This window comes from Pseudonaja textilis, chromosome Z (assembly GCF_049901715.1).
Source record: "Pseudonaja textilis isolate UNSWEBS1 chromosome Z, rPseTex1.2, whole genome shotgun sequence".
Taxonomy (NCBI): Eukaryota; Metazoa; Chordata; class Lepidosauria; order Squamata; family Elapidae; genus Pseudonaja; species Pseudonaja textilis.
Window position 1 is genome coordinate 1197050 of NC_142008.1, and position 19827 is coordinate 1216876.

The 19827-nt window shown below is 47.4% G+C and overlaps 1 pseudogene across 1 annotated transcript; it reads left to right on the forward strand.

Moving 5' to 3' along the window:
• Positions 1-10867: 10867 nt before the first annotated feature.
• Positions 10868-18109, forward strand: LOC148123885 (cathelicidin-related peptide Pt_CRAMP2-like; annotated as a pseudogene). Its single transcript, XR_015740237.1, has 6 exons — positions 10868-10881; positions 11207-11402; positions 13953-14066; positions 14519-14522; positions 15912-16049; positions 17838-18109. The product of XR_015740237.1 is annotated as a cathelicidin-related peptide Pt_CRAMP2-like (transcript).
• Positions 18110-19827: the final 1718 nt, after the last annotated feature.

The following is a 19827-nucleotide window of genomic DNA, read 5'->3' on the forward strand; positions in this document are numbered from 1 at the left end:
CGCTCCACAATAGCCTGTCCTGTGGAATTGTATGGAATCCCAAATTTATGTTCCACGGACCACTGTTTGCAAAACTGATCAAAGACTATGCTCCGATAAGCCGCACCATTGTCTGTTTTTAAAGTTTGAGGCGTACCAGCAACTCAAAATGTCTTAATGCAATGATTGATGACATGTTTAACTGCTTCACCCCTTTGAGGAGTAGCCATTAGAAATCCTGAATAAGTATCCACAGTCACATGTATATACTTCCAAGGTGCAAATGATGGATACTGAGTAACATCCATTTGCCAAATCATTGAAGGTTTCAAACCCCTGGGGTTGACTCCCATAGGAATAGCCGTGCCTTGCTTTGAACAAGTTGGACATTGTTGAATTATGGCAGCAGCTTCTGCAGTAGTAAGCTTAAATTGATGTGCCAACGCTTTAGCATTTTGATGAAAATAACTATGGCTGTCCCATGGCTGGACAGTGAGGACTGAAGTTACAGCACTGTCAGCTTTGGCATTACCTTGTGATAAAATTCCAGGCAAATTACTATGACTACGAATGTGGGCAACAAAACACACATTCACACGCTGCTCCAAACATCCTTGCAACAACAAAAGCAATCTTAAAATATTAGGTGATATTCCAGGAGACAAATAGGAACCTGCTACAAAGGGTAACAAATTATATACATACAAAGAATCCACTATTAGATTAAAATCCTGATTTTGAAAATTTTGAAAAGCCAAAACCACAGCAGCAAGTTCTGCCTGCTGGGCAGACTTCTGCTCTGATGTCACTTTTGTATGCCAAATTCCAGATTTATCTTTCCAAACACAAGCACCAAAAAAAATTTTTTTCCTCCATCAGTAAAGACTGTAGGAGCATCTGATATACTGATTTAGGTCACACCCTGTCCCATTGATCTCTCATTTTGCTGACTTTGACCCCCTCCAGGAGCCCGACATTGTGCTTTAAAATGTCCAGGCTTCCCACAATTGAAACAAATTCCTTTTTTAGCATTTCCTGCCTGCAGAGCCAGAGCTAAAGTCTCCATGTTAAAAGTCTGACTCCCCACCTTTCTACATGCATTAATTAAATCGGCGATTTCTCGCTCTCCACTCGCAATAAGTGGATTCAGGATCTTTCTGCAATCTGCATTAGCCTGTTCTACCGCTAACTTCAAAAGCAATTCATTCCGGCGAATTGATTATCAATTTGCCTTTCAATAGCCACTTTCAATCTGCTAATGAAATTTTCATAGGGTTCATTGTTCCCTTGTTTGATGTTAGTAAAGGTCTTCGCCACCTTCGCCGTCAGGGAGAGCCCCATGGCTTGTAAAATTAACTGTGGAGAAGAACGAACCCCTCCTCAGGCATTCCATCTCTCTGTTGTTCCACTGTTGTAAAATTACCAGATCCATAAAGCTGATCTGGGGTAACATTTCCTGTTCCCCTCCGGATTGCCAGCTGTCTCCATTTCTGATCTAACACCAAATATTGCGCTGGAGTTAAAATCATTTTCAACAGAGCTTTCCAGTCAGCCGGAATCATTTTATTTCCATAACCAACTGCTTCTAACAACGCCTGAGTATATGGCGATCTAACACCATACTCTTTTTGCTGCTTGCTTAATTTCCTTTAAAACTTTGAGAGGTAGAGGCTTCCACTCCCGCTGCGGATTCAACGCAGCGTCCACATTAATTTCTACTGGATTAAGTTGAATCTCCACTCCAAATTCTACCAAATCATCTCCTGATAATTCCCCTCTATTTGTTGCTTCTTGAATAGCTGCAGTAACTGCATCTACTTGAACTCTTAAAGGCAAACTCTTATCTTCTGACAAAGTATTTTCAGCGCCTGACAGTCCTCTGGATTTATCTAGAGGTGCTGTCGGTGACAACAAACGTACCGCATGGTAAGACGGCAAACCTTCTTGGGGTGCTAGGAGCGGTTGTTCATGAGTAGCTAATGCATCCATAACCACCCTCCAGGTTAACAAAATTGAAGAAGGGGCACGAGGTTCCTCGTGCAAAAATTTCCCTATCTTTTTCCAGGACTCTACTTTAATACTACCTCCCTCTGGATATGACTGAATATGTTTCCAAACATACTGTAATAAGTCCTCAATTTCTTTCTTTCCTACAATATGTCCTCTACTATGAACTCCAAACTTAAAACTATTCCAAGTGATTTCTCTCAATTCCCTAATGTGCCCTTTCTGAGCCTTCGAGAAATCTCCCCCCATACTCACGAAAAGAATCTATCTCCGTCCAGCGAAGAAGATGAGGGCCCAGTCGACGTCCGTGACGATGAGTATAGGATGCAGGAAATGTATAGCCTTTCAAAGCTATCACGTCGGAGCATATAGCTCTTCCAAACTATCACGTTGGGGTCACCACTTGTGGTGGTCTGGCACTTGAAATGAGACGCAGGGAACCGTCTGAGCAAATGCCAGCCCTGAGCGAACTCAGGCAGCAGTATTTATTGAAGATTCAGAAAACAAATGACCTCGACAAGATAATAGCATACAGGCATAGAAGGTCCCGCTGACGAAAGTCCTTGCTGTATACCTATAATTATCACTAATTTCCCTGTTCCTTCTAAGCCTGCAGATAACAGGATAAGACACTCCTGCGTAAAAGTATTCCTACTCCCACCAGAAATGCCTGCATATCCTTATCTTTATGGCTGTACAAAGGACTTACAGAAAATGATTAATAACATATGTTACCACACAAAGCTGCAAAGAAAAATTCTCCAGTGAGCCCCGTCTGCAACCCACCCCCATTCCCATGGCAGCGAGTTGGCTGACACCGTCTCCTGGGGATCATTGGCCCAAAGTCTCCCAGCTGGTTGCCAGGCCTAGGGTGGGATTAGAACTCCCCAGCTTCCTAGTTTCTAGAACAGCACCTTGACCAAACACGTCGTAGAAGTGGTGTTTGTTTAGATACCGCTCCATATTACTACCGCCCCAACAAAGTTGCTCACGACCTTTCAGTAACGTCCTGATATTCACAAGATTAAAATGCAAATGACCTGCAGTTATGACGGGTTGCAGTGCCCCACGGTCATGCATTCAGAACGACAGAATAAGAAGAGTCGGAAGGGACCCCTTAGAGGTCTTCTAGTCCAACCACAAAACAGACCACCATTAGACCAGGATGGTACACTGTCTCCTGCTTGAGCAGTGGGCTGGACTAGAAGACCTCAAAGGTCCCTTCCAGCAGTTGGGTTCTATGCTCCATGTGTTATAGCTCAGAGTGGATGGGCTGCCACCACGTCTTTTGAACGGAGGGGCAGCGGGTGGAAATTGAAACACAGATGCTATGTGTTAACGGTTGTGTAAACTAAAAGAGGGGAATTGTATCGCTTGCACCATCGCTTCCCACTGCCGTAAAGAAATTTCGAGGGATACCTCTGGTTAGGTCAACTTTACATAGGAAAGGGATGGAGTGAGTCGGAATAACAGAGTCAGAAGGGACCTTGGAGGTCATCTAGTGATTCCAGTCCAAGCCCCGCTCAAGCAGGAGACCCTTACAGAATACCAGACTTTGGAAGGGACCTGGGAGGTCATCTAGTCCAACCCCCAGCTACACCAGCATTTTATAGAATCCCAGAATAACAGACTTTGGAAGGGACCTGGGAGGTCATCTAGTCCAACCCCCAGCTCCGCCAGCATTTTATAGAATCCCAGAATAACAGACTTTGGAAGGGACCTGGGAGGTCATCTAGTCCAACCCCAGCTCCACCAGCATTTTATAGAATCCCAGAATAGCAGACTTTGGAAGGGACCTGTGAGGTCATCTAGTCCAACCCCAGCTCCACCAGCATTTTATAGAATCCCAGAATAGCAGACTTTGGAAGGGACCTGGGAGGTCATCTAGTCCAACCCCAGCTCCACCAGCATTTTATAGAATCCCAGAATAGCAGACTTTGGAAGGGACCTGGGGAGGTCATCAGTCAACCCCAGCTCCAGCAGCATTTTATAGAATCCCAGAACAGCAGACTTTGGAAGGGACCTGGGAGGTCATCTAGTCCAACCCCCAGCTCCAGCAGCATTTTATAGAATCCCAGAATAGCAGACGTTGGAAAGGACCTGGGAGGTCATCTAGTCAACCCCAGCTCCAGCAGCATTTTATAGAATCCCAGAATAGCAGACTTTGGAAGGGACCTGGGAGGTCATCTAGTCCAACCCCAGCTCCAGCAGCATTTTATAGAATCCCAGAATACCAGACTTTGGAAGGGACCTGGGAGATCATCTAGTCCAACCCCCAGCTCCAGCAGCATTTTATAGAATCCCAGAATAGCAGACTTTGGAAGGGACCTGGGAGGTCATCTAGTCCAACCCCCAGCTCCAGCAGCATTTTATAGAATCCCAGAATAGCAGACTTTGGAAGGGACCTGTGAGGTCATCTAGTCCAACCCCAGCTCCAGCAGCATTTTATAGAATCCCAGAATAGCAGACTTTTGGAAGGGACCTGGGAGGTCATCTAGTCCAATCCCAGCTCCAGCAGCATTTTATAGAATCCCAGAATAGCAGACTTTGGAAAGGACCTGGGAGGTCATCTGAGTCCAACCCCAGCTCCACCAGCATTTTATAGAATCCCAGAATAGCAGACTTTGGAAGGGACCTGGGAGGTCATCTAGTCCAACCCCAGCTCCAGCAGCATTTTATAGAATCCCAGAATAACAGACTTTGGAAGGGACCTGGGAGGTCATCTAGTCCAACCCCAGCTCCACCAGCATTTTATAGAATCCCAGAATAGCAGACTTTGGAAGGGACCTGTGAGGTCATCTAGTCCAACCCCAGCTCCACCAGCATTTTATAGAATCCCAGAATAGCAGACTTTGGAAGGGACCTGGGAGGTCATCTAGTCCAACCCCCAGCTCCAGCAGCATTTTATAGAATCCCAGAATAGCAGACTTTGGAAGGGACCTGGGAGGTCATCTAGTCCAACCCCCAGCTCCACCAGCATTTTATAGAATCCCAGAATACCAGACTTTGGAAGGGACCTGGGAGGTCATCTAGTCCAACCCCAGCTCCACCAGCATTTTATAGAATCCCAGAATACCAGACTTTGGAAGGGACCTGGGAGGTCATCTAGTCCAACCCCAGCTCCAGCAGCATTTTATAGAATCCCAGAATAGCAGACTTTGGAAGGGACCTGGGAGATCATCTAGTCCAACCCCAGCTACACCAGCATTTTATAGAATCCCAGAATACCAGACTTTGGAAGGGACCTGGGAGATCATCTAGTCCAACCCCAGCTCCACCAGCATTTTATAGAATCCCAGAATACCAGACTTTGGAAGGGACCTGGGAGGTCATCTAGTCCAACCCCCAGCTACACCAGCATTTTATAGAATCCCAGAATAGCACACTTTGGAAGGGACCTGGGAGATCATCTAGTCCAACCCCAGCTCCACCAGCATTTTATAGAATCCCAGAATACCAGACTTTGGAAGGGACCTGGGAGATCATCTAGTCCAACCCCAGCTCCACCAGCATTTTATAGAATCCCAGAATAGCAGACTTTGGAAGGGACCTGGGAGATCATCTAGTCCAACCCCCAGCTCCAGCAGCATTTTATAGAATCCCAGAATACCAGACTTTGGAAGGGACCTGGGAGATCATCTAGTCCAACCCCAGCTCCAGCAGCATTTTATAGAATCCCAGAATAGCAGACTTTGGAAGGGACCTGGGAGGTCATCTAGTCCAACCCCAGCTCCACCAGCATTTTATAGAATCCCAGAATAGCAGACTTTGGAAGGGACCTGTGAGGTCATCTAGTCCAACCCCAGCTCCAGCAGCATTTTATAGAATCCCAGAATAGCAGACTTTGGAAGGGACCTGGGAGGTCATCTAGTCCAACCCCAGCTCCAGCAGCATTTTTTATAGAATCCTGAGAAGTAGCAGACTTTGGAAAGGACCTGGAGGTCATCTAGTCCAACCCCCAGCTCCAGCAGCATTTTAGCATTTTATAGAATCCCAGAATAACAGATTTTTGGAAGGGACCTGGGAGGTCATCTAGTCCAACCCCAGCTCCACCAGCATTTTATAGAATCCCAGAATAGCAGACTTTGGAAGGGACCTGTGAGGTCATCTAGTCCAACCCCCAGCTCCACCAGCATTTTATAGAATCCCAGAATAGCAGACTTTGGAAGGGACCTGGGAGGTCATCTAGTCCAACCCCAGCTCCAGCAGCATTTTATAGAATCCCAGAATAGGCAGACTTTGGAAGGGACCTGGGAGGTCATCTAGTCCAACCCCAGCTCCACCAGCATTTTATAGAATCCCAGAATACCAGACTTTGGAAGGGACCTGGGAGGTCATCTAGTCCAACCCCAGCTCCACCAGCATTTTATAGAATCCCAGAATACCAGACTTTGGAAGGGACCTGGGAGGTCATCTGAGTCCAACCCCAGCTCCATCAGATTTTAGAAGTCCAACCTGGAGATTCCAGTCCAACCCCCAGCCCACCAGCATTTTATAGAATCCCAGAATAGCAGACTTTGGAAGGGACCTGGGAGATCATCTAGTCCAACCCCAACCTCCAGCAGCATTTTATAGAATCCCAGAATAACAGACTTTGGAAGGGACCTGGGAGATCATCTAGTCAACCCCAGCTCCACCAGCATTTTATAGAATCCCAGAATAGCAGACTTTGGAAGGGACCTGGGAGGTCATCTAGTCCAACCCCAGCTACACCAGCATTTTATAGAATCCCAGAATACCAGACTTTGGAAGGGACCTGGGAGATCATCTAGTCCAACCCCCAGCTCCACCAGCATTTTATAGAATCCCAGAATAACAGACTTTGGAAGGGACCTGGGAGGTCATCTAGTCCAACCCCCAGCTACACCAGCATTTTATAGAATCCCAGAATACCAGACTTTGGAAGGGACCTGGGAGATCTTCTAGTCCAACCCCCAGCTCCACCAGCATTTTATAGAACTTCCCAGAATAACAGACTTTGGAAGGGACCTGGGAGGATCATCTAGTCCAACCCCCAGCTCCACCAGCATTTTATAGAATCCCCAGATTTTGGAAGGGACCTAGGGAGATCATCTAGTCCAACCCCAGCTCCACCAGCATTTTATAGAATCCCAGAATAACAGACTTTGGAAGGGACCTGGGAGATCATCTAGTCCAACCCCAGCTCCACCAGCATTTTATATAGAATCCCCCAGATCATAGCTCCACCAGCATTTTATAGAATCCCAGAATAACAGACTTTGGAAGGGACCTGGGAGGTCATCTAGTCCAACTCCCCAGCTCCACCAGCATTTTATAGAACTTGTAATGTCAGACCCAGATCATCTAGTCCAACCCCCATCCACCAGCATTTTATAGAATTTTGTGAATAACAGACTTTGGAAGGGACCTGGGAGATCATCTAGTCCAACCCCCAGCTCCACTACATTTTATAGGAATCCAGAATAGCAGGCTTTCTTGGAGGGACCCTGGGAGGTCAAATACAGTCCAAAGCTACACCAGCCAGAATACCAGGATTTTGGAAGGGACCTGGGAGATCTTCTAGTCCAACCCCAGCTCCACCAGCATTTTATAGAATCCCAGAATAACAGATTTTGGAAGGACCTGGGAGGTCATCTAGTCCAACCCCCAGCTACACCAGCATTTTATAGAATCCCAGAATACCAGACTTTGGAAGGGACCTGGGAGATCATCTGTCCAACCCAGCTCCACCAGCATTTTATAGAATCCCAGAATAACAGATCTTGGAAGGGACCTGGGAGGTCATCTAGTCCAACCCCCAGCTCCACCAGCATTTTATAGAATCCCAGAATACCAGACTTTGGAAGGGACCTGGGAGATCATCTAGTCCAACCCCAGCTCCACCAGCATTTTATAGAATCCCAGAATAACAGACTTTGAAGGACCTGGGAGATCATCTAGTCCAACCCCAGCTCCACCAGCATTTTATAGAATCCCAGAATACCAGACTTTGGAAGGGACCTGGGAGATCATCTAGTCCAACCCCCAGCTACACCAGCATTTTATAGAATCCCAGAATACAGACATTTGGAAGGGGACCTGGAGATATTCTAGTCCAACCCCCAGCTCCACCACATTTTATAGAATCCCCAGAATAGCAGACTTGGAAAGGACCTGGGGGAGTTCTAGGCTACACACTGGCAGGACCTGATCATTGCCAAGATCTTTGGAAGGGACCACGGGAGTCATCTAGTCCAACCCCCCACCTACACCAGCATTTTCATCTAGAATCCCCAGAATAGGAACCAGAATAGCAGATTTTGGAAGGGACCTGGGAGATCATCTAGTCCAACCCCAGCTCCACCAGCATTTTATAGAATCCCAGAATAACAGACTTTGGAAGGGACCTGGGAGGTCATCTAGTCCAACCCCAGCTCCACCTAAGTAGCAGCTTTATAGAATTCCCAGAATAGCAGACTTTGGAAGGGGACCTGGGAGATCATCTAGTCCAACCTCAGCCCACCAGCATTTTATAGAATCTCAGAATAACAGACTTTGGAAGGGACCTGGGAGGTCATCTAGCTCAACCCCCAGCTACACCAGCATTTTATAGAATCCCAGAATAACAGACTTTGGAAGGGAACCTGTGAGATCATCTAGTCCAACCCCAGCTCCACCTCGCATTTTATAGAATCCCAGAATAACAGACTTTGGAAGGGACCTGGAGGTCATCTCCAGTCCAACCCCAGCTACACCAGCATTTTATAGAATCCCAGAATAACAGACTTTGGAAGGGACCTGGGAGATCATCTAGTCCAACCCCCAGCTCCACCAGCATTTTATAGAATCCCAGAATAACAGATTTTGGGAAGGGACCCCAGAAGTCATTCGATTCAACCCCAGCTCCACCAGCATTTTATAGAATCCATAACAGACTTTGGAAGGACCTGGGAGGTCATCTAGTCCAACCCCAGCCACCTGTAGAATCCCAGAATACCAGACTTTGGAAGGGACCTGGGGTCGTCAATCCAACCACAACTACACCAGCATTTTACCGATAACAGCATTTTGGAAGGGACCTGGGATGGTCATCTAGTCCAACCCCCAGCTCCGCCAGCATTCTTGATAGGATCCTGAATAAACAGACTTGGACTTGGGAGGTCATCTAGTCCAACCTCTGCTCTCGAACAAGAGACTGTATACCATTTCAGATAACATGGTTGTCCTATCTCTTCTGGAAGGCCTCCAGTGTTGGAGCATTCACGATTTCTGGAGGCCAGCAGTTCCAAGGGTTAATTGTTCTCACCCTTAGCAAGTTTTTCCTGAGTTCCAGGTTTCTTCACTCCTGGATGAGTTTCCGTCCACTGCTTCCCCTTTGAGAACAGACTGACCCCTCCACCCCGCTCCTCTTCTTTGGGGCAGCTCCTCAGGGTATTGGGAGGCTGCCCCAAGGTCTCTTCCAACTCTGTCGTTCTGTAAACCAATGTTTAATTATTAAACTGGTGTTTTGATGCGGCCTGATTGTGCCACACCTTTGTTTAGTACTTCTATCGCTTGTCGTTTTATTGTAGCGTTGCATTGTTTTGTGTTAGCGCTGTGCATGTTTTCTTTGTTTTTAGGATCTGTGGTACCAAGCTGGCATGGTATATAGTAAGCTACCTGGGGACGTTCAGGGGCTGCCCAGGCTTGGACAATAGGAGGAAAAAAATCAATTTGGGCAAAAAAGAGGGGAAAAGAGAATGAGGAAGGATGGAAAAAGTAATCCGACAGCCTCGATTTAGCAAAGAGAAGCGCAACTGGGGATGAAGGAAAAGCCGCTTGAAACATCTTGGGAAAAAAGAAAAGTGAAGGTATTCCCAAAAGAACGGACAACCTCTCGCTTTTCAACTAGAGAGCAGCGTTTTCAGTAAAAAAGACTCGTTCCGAACCGTTTCAGCGTTTATTTCCATGGTTCAAAACCCTGCTATTTAATATCTACCCATTTCCCTACGGCGTGCAACCCGCTTTCCCTAAACGCATCTCTTCTGCGTGCCGCAATATTTCCCCTTTCTGCCTTGGTCCCGAGTTCAAATTCGAATCGGCACCACGATTTAGAAAGGCTGGATCTGATCCTAGCTGGACAACCAGAGAATGACCCACATTTTCTGCAGAAATGATTTTTCTCGGGCCGGATATCTGAGGTCTGGTGCTTTCTGCACCGTCCCCTAAAGCGGTTGAGGTTGATGCCGCTGTGGGTGTTAGACGTTGTATATTACCTTAATATCTATCCTCACGCCTTTCGCCCTCCTGAATTTCATCGAGCATCCCAGCCAGTTCCTCGGAGAGGAAGAAAAGGGCGCTTGTCTGAGCAGGCCAGGTTCCCAACGGTTGCCTCGTGGGCTACATGTTCTTGAGCCCCTTCCTCTTCCTCCTTCCGTGCTGCTCTGAGACCACACTGGGACCCCCTGCAGAAGGTGCAGGTGTTCCCTCACCTTTTGAAGAGTGAAGAAGAAGGAAGTTGATTTTAGGATTGAAAACCAAAAGTCATTCAGAGTTGAGAAATGCAGATTTAAAAATGGCACAGCCAAGAAGGGGCTTCCACTGAGAAGAAGGGGCCGACCTTTTCCCCAAAGCACCTGAGCGCAGGCCAAGAAGCAACGGAATCCAGGAGAGAAGCAACCTGGAACTAAGGAGAAACTTCCTAACAGTGAGGACCATTAACCAGTGGAACTGTTTGCCACCAGACGTTGTGGGTTCTCCACGCCGGAGGATTTCAAGAAGAGGCTGGAGAGCGACTTGTCTCAAATGGTATCGGTTCTCCTGCAGGGGGTTGGACTAAGCTAGAGGACCTCTAAGGTCCCTTCCGCTCTATTCCCATTGATTGGGGAAGCTTGGGAGAGACCATTTTCATCTGGGGTCTCTTCTCCAAAGCCCATGACCAATGGAGGGCCTCAAGTGAGATGGGGGGGTCTCCTCCCCTCTCTCTCCTTCGCCCTCTCTTCCTCCCTTTCAAAGAGCACGTTCAGATGGGTTGACCCCAATCCCCAACCCCTCGGCCCTCCCCAAAGTCCCCCCAGCCTGAAATGTCCCTAGCAGCTGCTTCTCTGGGCCCCCTTCTCCCAAAGGGAGTGTCTCCTTTTCAGGAAGGACCTGGGAGAATTCAGTGGGGTGGGGAAACCCTGGCCCTCTCCCCAACGAGGAGAGGACCTATTTACCAGGGCATAAAAGGAGACATCTTGGTGCCGGGAACCACATCGGCGGTGGAGCTCCGTAGCTGAAGGGTGACGAGATGGAAGCGGTTCTTCTGCAAGGACTTTGCTGTGGTTGCAGCTCGCTCATCGGGTGGGACCTCCTCCGTGCCCACAAACCCTGACCTATGAGGAGTGTCGTCGCCGTGACCTTGCAGTGAGCACTCACAACAGCAACTTCAGAAAGAGTCCTGTACTGCCTCCTGGAGGCTGTTCCCACCCAAGTGGGTAGGTACTCCTCCTGGGCTTCACCCTGACCCCTGTAGGGTAGAGAGACCTCTGTGGACCCTGCCTTGAGTCACAGCTGAGAAAGAGAGACCCAGCCAGCCTTCCTCCCACTAGCATGGAGATCTTTTTTTTTTTTAAGAATTTTATTAATTTTCAATAAAACAAACATCACACAAACAAAGCACAAAACATAAAAACATAAAAATTTCTTTTGGAAAGCGGCTTAGTCCCAGCATTACATCTTTTTGGTACAGACATAAATCAAGTTCATGCTCATTTTATATACCATTTCATATCTTATTTACCGTTCTGTATTTTCTATCTGGCTTCTCCCCTCTTTTCACTCTCTTAATTCTATTTTATTTATTTCGTCTCAATTTAGCTCATTATGCTTATATCTTTAGTCCGTTCTGTTTCAATTATCTATTTTTTTTTCCTCATGAACACAATATTTCTTCTGTAATCACTGATTGAAGTATGACGCCTTTATATCTTTCCCCTAAATTTAACACTTAAAATAATGTAAGATTTTTATTCTGATTCTGCTTAGCACATTCTAAGCTACATACTACATTTTAAAATAGAAAAGTAATAAGTTTATAATATAATTAAAACAATATAGTAGATTAAATTCTATCATTAATTCTTAAGCATTTTACACATTCCCTTTAATATTTTATTAAACCATATAATGTTCCAGTTTTCTAACATTGTTTTAAATACAAGTACAACTATACTGTCTTATGTACTTTTGCAGAATCTCTTTTTAATTATATTTTACCCATTATCTCTGAAAAATCCTGTTTCTTTGCACCTTGTTTCAAACCTTTTCTTCCTTTTTCCCTACCTCTCTTCTCCAGTCTAGCCTTTTTACCACCACCCGTCTCTTGATCTCCACCCTCTTAGTCTCCTCTCTTTTCTGTATTTCTTTTCTGTTGCTTCCTGACATTGTATCGATTTTTCACCTTATTTTTCCCTTTTTGGTTGTTTTTTAAGTCAAATTCTCCAGTCTCTTTCTCCTCTTTCCTTTTCTTCTCCAGCTGAAGTTGTTTGTTCATTAAAGATGGCTTCTTCTTCTTCATCCCAGCCTTCTTGTTCTTGTAATTTCTGATAAGGTAGAAATCGCCATTTCTAAAAAGTGAAAAACAGTTCCGGAAGAGCCCTTCCCTTCTTGTTCCTCTCTTTAGCTTTTTAAATTCCATTTTCAATTCTTCAACAGATAATGCCCTTGTGAAAGTTTTTAAACAAACCCAAAAGTTTTTAATCTTTCAAATAATACCTAAAAGCCCCAAAGTCACCAAGCAGTCCAAATAGACACAAGCTGTTTCATTTAGCACTTTCTTCTTTTTAAACTTTCTCTTCCTGGGGTACAGTTCAATTTAAAGTTCCAAAGTATATCTTTTAGAAGTCTTATAACAATTCAACTCTGATCTTATAAGCTCCAAGCAGCCTCCTCCAGCGAAGTCTTAATATTAATTCTGTACCTCTCCCTTCCCAGTTATAGCAAAAGATTTTTTTTTTAATTTCAATGTTCAGAAATCTTTAATGACCCCTTGACTTTAATTTTCAAATTTAATTACCTTGACGCCAAAAAGGGTTTTTCTGATTTCCATCTGCTATTTCCATAGGAAGGAGAATGAGAAGGAAAAAAACTTTCCTTTTAACTTTCTTTTTCCGCCGCGCTTACGATCTTCTTGGGAACAATGTATCTTTAATAGAATCAAGTTTCCAACGGTGTTTAGATGTTATTTGTTTTCCCGATTCAGCCATTAACTTTCACTTCAAACTTCCTCCTGCACATTTCTTATCCGGCTGAAGGCTTCTCTGTGGCGGCCATTGCTGACTGTCGCTTTCCACTGCTCTCTTCTTCGGGAGAAGGGAGTTAAACCGGCTGAGGAGCCGGGTTGCAATTCTCCGACCCCTGCCTGGTTCTCCTCTATTTTCAGCTACTCACGGGGTAATTATAGCCTCCAAATCCGACTGGATCGGGGCACTCCAGCAGCGAGCGCGGCAGAAACCGTGCATGATCGCGGATTCCTGCCGCTGCTGAAGCCTTGCAAACCGGAAGTCCCCAGCATGGAGATCTTAAGGAGCCTTCATTTAGGGTCTACCTACCGTCACAGTCTGGGTCCATTGTAGATCTGAAAGCTAGAAATCTAGAATAACAGAGCTGGAACGGGACTTAAGAGGTCTTCTAGCCCAACCCCCTGGTCAAGCAGGAGATCCTGTCCGGTTCTGGACAAAAGGACATCCCATTTTTTCTTGAAGACTTCACCCATAACTTCTGAAGGCTACTCTTTTGTAGAGTAGACCCTTCCCTCGTGGGAAGCTAGCTGAAAAAGTGGAATCAGTTCCACTGGAAGACCTTCCTGATCCAACTAGGATCGATCAGGATGGTAGGCCTGGAATCCAGAACTTCCGGAACCTGCGTGACTCTGCTCTGTAGCTATAGATCCCGGTGGCTCCTTGAGGGCTCCTTCCAAGGGACCGTGGGGGACGCCCAAGCGGTCTCTAAACTAAGCCCCCGCTGGACCGTGTCTCATTTCCTAGGGTCCTCTTTCTGAAAGCAACCAAGAGCTGAACTTGACCATCAAGGAGACGGTGTGTCTGGTGGCCAGAAGAACGGTCCTTGGAGGAATGCGACTTCCAGGACAGACGGGGTGAGTGGCCGGAGGCAGGCTGGGTGGGAGGCCGGGTCCACGGGGCTCCCATCGGCGGAGATGGAACGGGAGTCCACCTTCGGGACGTTCTCCCTCTCGTTTCTCTTAGCCCGTGGATAGAGGAGGGGCCGGTAACAGAGCGAGAGTTGGAAGGGACCTGGGAGGCCTTCCAGTCTGACCCCTGCTTAAACCCTTTTCTCCTTCCCTTCCCTTTCTTCTCCTCTTCCTCTCCTCCTTCTTCCTCCTCCTCTCCCTCTGCCAAATAACAGAGTTGGAAGAGGCCTTGGAGGTCTTCTAGTCTGACCCCTGCTCAACCCCCCCGCACCTCCTCCTCCTCTCCTCCTCCAAGTAACAGTGCTAAGGGACCTTGGAGGTCTTCTAGTCCGACCTCAAGCAGGAACCCTTTCTCTCCTTTCCCTTCCCTTCCCCTCCTCCTCCTCCTCCTCTGCTACATAGCGGAGTTGGTAGGGGCCTCGGAGGTCTTCTAGTCTGACCCCTGTTCAAACGGGAAACCCTTTTCCCCTTCCCCTCGTCTTCCTCTCCTCCTCCTCCTCCTCCTCCTCCTCCTCCTCCTCCTGCTACATAGCTTGGAGTCGGAGCCGTTCTAGTCCCCCCACGGCCTGAGCAGGAAATGCAAATGGCTCTCCAGCCCCTTCTTAAAAAACCCCCCTTCTCGGACGGAGGGGAGATATCCGGGCGTTATTAGGGACCGAGACGTTGACAAGCCGGCCGGCCCCCTTAGAGGTTTCCACAGGGTGCCTTAAGTCTAACCCACCTAGTTGCACACCCTTCCCCAAGATTTCGGCCTGCAGGCGCGCCAACGTAAACAGAAGAAGAAGAAGAAGAAACCACTGATAAAACCACCAGCCTTTCGTTTCCTGGTTCCTGGAACTGCTCGGGACCGAAGGGGTTCACACATCACCCACCTTGGAGGACGCTCCCCTGACACATAGGCAGCCCTCAACTTACAAGAGTTCGTTTAGTGACCGTTCAAAGTCATGATGGTGCTGAAAAAAGGGACCGAAGACTGTTTTTCACCCTTGAGGACCATCATAGTCTCCCTGAATGTCACCTGATCAAAATCCAGTCTCTTGGCCACTGACACGTGTTTATGACGGTTGTGGCGCCCTGGGGGTGTCACGTGATCCCCTTTTGTGATGCGCAAAATCAATACAGAAGCCAGATTCACTTAACGGCTGTGTTATAAACTGAACAAGTGCAGTGGTTCACTTAACAACGGTGGCAAGGAACGTCGTAAAACGGCAATTTTGCTTGGGCAATTTTGGGATGAATTGTGGTCATAAGTTGAGGAACACTGGTGCATATGCCTGTCACAGCCTCCCCGTGGTCACGTGGTCAAAATTCAGACCCTTGGCCACTGACTCAGACTTATGACGGTTTCAACATCCCGGGGTCATGTGATTACGCTCTTTTGCGGCTTTCTGACAAACCAGAAACCAGGGTCACTGAATAACCATGTACCTCCCATAACAACTGCAGGGATTCGCTTAACATGGTCGTAAAAGGGAGCAACGCTTTCTTAACCGGGGTCTTGCTTAGCAGCGAGAAAAGTCAGCCTTGAACCTGGTCAGACGTCGTGGGCTACCTGTACTTTTGGGAGACCTGGAGGCCGAACCATCTTAGCTTCCCTTAGGTCACAGAATCCTAGAATGACCGAGTTGGAAAAGACCTTGAAGGTCATCTAGTCCAACCCCATGCTCGAGAAGGATCGTCCTAGTAGGAGACGGTTGGAGCGAGGACTCCTCTTTGGGAAGGGAGATCGTGGTCACTGTGGAACGAGATCTGGGCGCCTTCGTGGTTCTCACTGGGGGTTTCCGCTCCTCCACAGGCCGTCATGGGATGCACAGGCTACTTTTTCTTTGGCGTGTCGCCCCCGGTGCTGGTTCTCACCTGCGAGCCTCTCGGTGAAGACGAGGAGCAGAACCAGGAGGAGGAGGAGGAGGAGGAGAAGGAGGAAGACGAGAAGGTAAGAAGACGCCCTGTGGCTGGGGGTTTCCAGATCTAGAAGGACAGTTGAACCAGGGGTGGGATTCTGCCGGTTTGGACCGTTCAGGAGAACCGGATGTTAAGTTTTCACCTGGTTTTACCAAAGTGGTATTTGAACCAACCGACCCGCTGGCTCCACCCACCCTCCCCGCCCCTCCCAGGAGTCCCCAGGTGGCCCATTTGATGCGGGTAAGTGCAGGTCCGCATGGAGGCTCTGGGAGGGGGAAAACGGGCCTTCTGGGAGTCCGGAAACGGGCCTGTTCCCCTGCTTCCGGGGGTCTCCAGAGCCAGGGGAGGCTGTTTTCCCCTCCCAGAGGCCTGAGGAAGCCTCCGGACTCTGGGAAAGGAAAAAATGGCCCTCCCGGAAGTCCCGGTAGGCCCGCCCAGCATGGCCACGCCACCCAGCAACCGGGCAGCAAACTGGTTGCTAGGATTTTTGGAATCCCGCCCCTGGGTTGAACCGTTTGCCAAATGGAGGAGACCCCACCTCCCTCGAGGTCATCCATCGGGCCCTGTTTTGGAAGAGGAGATTGGCGTGGTATCTACCAAGCTTTGGTTCCACCTGAACCATCAACTAGCCCAGAGTTGAGACAAGCCAGAAAGAGAATGAAGTCATTTCTGGAAACAACAGGAGGGAATATTTGTAGCTCAGGGTTGAAGTGTGGGGTTGCTTGGGGGTCCCTGAGTTGGGTGGTTTTTGTGGGGACGTTTCATAAACCCCCTTCCTGCAGCCCCCCCCTTCTGGGCAATTCCATTTTTAATCTGCATTTCTCAAATCGAGTATCCTTTGTTTTCAAACTCCAAAAACCGCATCCGATACACAGGTAGTCTTAGACTTACAACAATCAGATGTGATTTTTTGCTTAGTGGCCATCCTCTCGACTTACAGCAGTTCGTTTAGTGACCAGTTACAATAACTCTGAAAAAAAAAGATTTATGTCCATATTGCAGCTCATCCTCAACTTACAACAGTTCGTTTAGCGACCATTCGAAGTTGCAACAGCATTAATAAAAAGTGACTTGGGTCCCTTTTTCACACTTAACGACCATTGCAGAGCCTCAGGGTCATGTGAGTTACTTTCAGATGCTTGGCAACCAACTCGTATTTATGAGCGGTCACAGTGTCCCAGGGTCAGGGTGATCCGTTTTTATGACCTCCTGGCGAGCCAAGTCAATGGGGAAACCCGGACTCACTTAACAGCCGGGTGACCAATTTAACAACTCCAGTGATTAGAAAGCAACGACAAAGGCAAGAAAGGTTGTAAAATGGGGCAAAGCTCACTCAACAAAACAGAAATTTGGGGCTCGGTTTTAGTTGTAAGTTGGGGGCTATACGTAAAGCCTTCTGCTTTTAATTCTTAAATTAAGAACTGAACTCTTAATTAAGAATTAAATTAAGAATTAAAACCTGCTTTTAATTCTTAAATTAAGAACTAAACTCTTAAATTAAGAATTAAAACCTTCTGCTTTTAATTCTTAAATTAAGAACTAAACTCTTAAATTAAGAATTAAATTAAGAATTAAAACCTTCTGCTTTTAATTCTTAAATTACGAATTAAACTCTGCCCGCCGCCCAGAAGTGAGCAGAACCTGCAAAGCGGGTAAAACAGACAGACGCACACACACACACACACCCCATTGTGTTGGGTAGAAATGCCACAATCGCACCCTTTTTTCCCAGAGCAGCAGGGAAGCAGAAAGAGGAAGGGACTGCTGGATGGCCTCTGGGGCTTCTCAACCTCCCCCACCATCCTTCTCTTCCTCCCAGGATCAGCCCAGGAGGGTCAAGAGATTCAAGAAATTCTTCAGGAAGCTGAAGAACAGCGCGAAGAAACGTGTCAAGGAATTATTCAAGAAGCCGACGGTCATCGGGGTCTCCATCCCCTTCTAAGAGAGGGGCTCGGGAGGACCTCAGCCTCCGCTCTCCGATCCCAGGAAAACCGGCAGAGAAAATGAGGCCGGCTGCTCCAGTCCGTCAAATCATTTCCCAACAGGATGCTCTGCCAATCAATCCATGAATAAAATAAATATATACTCGCATGTGGTTGCTACTTCTGTGCTATCCTGCTTTTATGTTGAAAAGGCTAACAGAATAAGAGTGTTGGAAGGGGCCTCAATGGCTTTCTAGTCTAACCTCCTGCTCAAACAGGGGGCCTTTAAGGAATCATAAAGTGGGAAGGGACCTTGGAGATCATCTAGTCCAACCCCCTGCTCATGCAGGAAACCCCTCTGCCGTTTCAATGTTATGTAGATATACATATAGATTGTACATATACATATACATTGTACGTACACATACATTATACATTATACTCATACATTATACACATACATCGTATATATCTCTATCTCTGTCTGTCTATATCTATCTATCATCTATCTATCTATCTATCTATCTATCTATCTATCTATCTACACACACACACACACACGTCACATGTGCGCACGATCCCTCCGCGATCCCCTTACTTGCACTGCCCATGCACGCACCTCCCAACTGATATTGGGCCCATTTGAGGCCTTTTTCGGCCTCCCAGAGGCTTGAGGAAGCCTCTGCAGCCTTTGGAGGCCGAAAAAGGGGCCCGTTTGTCACTTCCGCTATTTCCAGGAATACAGGAAGTGGTGAAAACGGCCTGTTTTTGGCCTCCAAAGTCTGCAGAGGCTTCCTCAAGCCTCTGGGAGGCGAAAAGGCCTCAAATGGGCCCAAAATCAACTGGGAAGGCCACACTTTATGCGCAATGAGGTAAGATTTGGCTGGGCGCTCGCATGCCCGCACAAATGGCCCTGAAAACAACCCAGAAAATCGCCATTGCTTGTGAGAAGTCAGTGAGTGAATCCACATTCAACTATTAAAAAGAAAGTAAACAAACCCGGAATAGGCCTTCACGCTTCCTCCTTTTTATGACTTTAATAGCGGGCCAACCTTTCGAAGGCGACTGGTGAGGGAGGCTTATTTCTTGTCGGTTGTTGGCTGAGATCGTTTCTATGGCCACCCATCCCACAAAACGGTCCCCGACTTACGACCACAACGGAGCCGGATATTCATGTTGCTAAGGAGGCATTTGTCATACTTTAACCTGTCTCTGTAAGAATGGTCTTGAAGAAGGCAGCCTCTTCCGTCCTCTTCCATCGTGGCTTTCTCTTCCTCCTCCCGACAAGCAGCTGGTTTTGCTACCAAAGCTGGTAATTTGGAGGCTTTCCTCCCCATTTTCTTTTTGGAATATATATTTTATTGCTTAAAGAGGAATATACGGAATACCGTGTAATTGGGCATGCCATTCCATTGTATTCTGTATCTGCTTTATCTATTATTTTTAGTGTCCTTCTGTGGATTTCCGCACAGTCTAGTATCTTCCTTATCGTCTCATTCTCTAACGGGGTGTTTTCGTTCTTCCCCTCCTGCGCGTATCCAATTCTTGCTGCAGCCAAAACATGTAATATGAAATAAATTCTGGGATGGGCTGCCGGGTGGGGTTCGCAGGGTTTCGGGAGAGCCCCCAGCTAAGATTCTGTGCAATTTGGAGAATCCCGCTCCTGGCTGGCCCCGCCCACCCCACTCCTCCCCAGAGTCCCCACACGACCCATTTGGGATGCAGGTAAGTGCAGGGTGTGGGTAGATGCCCAGGGAGGGTGTGAAAACGGGGCTCCCGGATGTTCAGGAAGACCAGAAATGGGCCCATTTCTGGCTTCCAGAGAGCCTCCGGAGTCTGGGAGGCCATTTTTCCCACCCCCTGAGGCTCAGGGAAAGCCTCCAGAGT